Here is a 2,458-nt window from a genome sequence, read left to right as displayed (position 1 = left end):
ATCTTTTAATCCTAGGAATGGAAAAAGCAGGAAGTAGATTAAAAAAAAGTCAAGCCCACAATTGATCTGAGTGCACTTGGAGTGAAAGTTTGTAAGGAATTCATCATATTGTTTGGTTAAGCACACCCCAGGGCCTTCTTCTCATCTGTCTGCAGATCACGTCCACGTGATGTCCTCATGCTGATTTATTAAATCCTTTCAGTCTTCGCTCAAATGTTGATTCAACAAGCCTTTCCCTTGTAACGTCTTAATAATTGTACCTCACTCTAGCCCCTCTCTGCTGCATTTTCTTTATAGGTCAGCCACCATCTGACACACTTGATCAGCCACCATCTGACACACTTGTCTATTTATCTACCCACTATGCACCCAGAACTGTTTAGGAGTAAACAACAGGCCTAACTTTTCTGGAAAATGCCTCTGTGAGTGGCATAAGGGGGGTGGGGTGGGAGAGGGAGGGAGGAAGTATCCAAAGTTTTGATCAGGTGTAACCAGGGATCTTGCCAAGCACAAGAGAAGTAAACCAATGATCTGGATGAATTTAAGCCTCTTGACACATCTCAAAATAGCTCTCTCATCATATTACACTGAATTGTTAGTGAGTTAGCATTGTGACTTGTTAAGCTTAAAATCCAAATACAGGGTAAAGAAGATTGGCTGCCTTTGTAATTTTATTGCATATCGCCAAAATGTAACTATATATCCACAGAATACAATTTCATTAAATAAAATTAATTGGTTTATTTATCATGTCAAATGCTCATTTTGTGGTGGTAATCTTTAAAAGTTGCTCTGTCTCTTTCTTTAAAAAGCTTTCTTCCAAGGATTTTACCGTGTGTACATCTGTATTTATCCAGTGGTCGGTTGAGGTACCCGCATGATCCCTGATGAACATTCTCATAAAAGTCTTTGTTAACTGGGTGAATAGTTAGGAGCAGAGCTGCTGTTTCAAGGCTCAAATGCTTCTCCCTCAAGCCCTAGCTAAGTGAGCAGAGAGCTGGCTTTACTTCTGGCATTCCTGCTGTGCTAGACTAACACACAGCTTGAGCCTGTAACCCTTTCTTCCTAATTTCCTATCCTCATAATAAGGATATTTAATAGCTATGCAAATAACACACTGGAGATGTAATTTATTAAAGTAGGTATCAGAAAGTACCACTTACACACCAGGAGACTGACTTGATAACTCAATTCCACCTGCTTTTATGAGAGCTTTAATCTGCAGGCTTGACTCATCCTCCCCTGGACGACTCAGTCCCATGTGTGGCTTTCAGCCACCACAGAGAGGAACATGAGGTGCCTGCTGTGTCTCCCCTTGGAACGTGCAACAGGGCTCAGCCTGTGGACCAGCTGTGGGCAGCAGGAGCTTTCCACAAACACACATTATGTTGTGAAAGGGGAAACCTCTTCTCCCTAGGGAATCTTAGTGCACTTAGCTCCCCCAGAATATCCTGGTACACTTCCCCTGATAAACATTGCCAGGAACACAATGGGGATGGATCAGTCCTTGGAGAAGTTCTCACAGAGAATTCTAGAGCAGAGGGGTCAAATTACAGTTCTTAGGCTTATGGGCAACCTTGACATGTGCATCAGAGCAGCCTAGGACAAAGAGTGCTGATAAAAACAATCTCTGCCTCCTGACTTTTCTTTTCTTTTCTTTTTAAGTTTTATTGCATTATAATGAGAAAAGTTACATGATTTCTATTTATCTGAATTTGTTAACATTTAAAAACATATTTTAAGTAAATAGAATTAAATCATATTATTGTTTTCCTTTTGTACCCCAACTCCTCCCAGAGACCCCCCTTAATACCTTTAATATCTTTTTTGTCTTATTCCTTAAAATTTATAAAATATTGTAACAACAAAAATGAGTATCATAAAAGTTGTTTGATATAAAACAACAATCAATTTAACAGTCTTATGTTGATGCTTGTCTATGACAATACTGAAAATACATACGTTTTTCTCAATATAAATTTTAAATAACTCCAAACATATTAACTGTATATTTCAAAATAATACATCACTATTAATACTTTCTTAAATGAACATAAATATATAAAGTGTTTTTGTTTGTTTGTTTGTTTGTTTTATATTTAGTAGAGTTTAAAATCTTGGCTCTTACTGTGGTAACTTGATCCAAGATTTACAAACGTCAAGCAAAGCATTCAGTCTTACTCTTTGTTGTTCTCTTACAAAACCCCTCCCAGTTTAATTCTCTACATTTCTTTGGGGTATATAAATACTTTTAAAATATGTAAGCTGTTCTGAAAACCATAGTATAGTGTAAAAATACGAAATAAACAACACTACTAATAGAGAGGCTGAGATAGGAGAAGCAAGAGCTCAAGACCATTATGTTGTACACAAGATATTGTCATTAAAAAAAACAAGCTGAAAAGTGTATATGGATTGTATAATATTGGACCTATTTCTCCAATTACCAAATTAGAGA

The sequence above is a fragment of the Mastomys coucha genome, unplaced genomic scaffold (genome assembly GCF_008632895.1).
Source record: "Mastomys coucha isolate ucsf_1 unplaced genomic scaffold, UCSF_Mcou_1 pScaffold9, whole genome shotgun sequence".
Taxonomy (NCBI): domain Eukaryota; kingdom Metazoa; phylum Chordata; class Mammalia; order Rodentia; family Muridae; genus Mastomys; species Mastomys coucha.
This window is presented reverse-complemented; position numbering follows the sequence as displayed.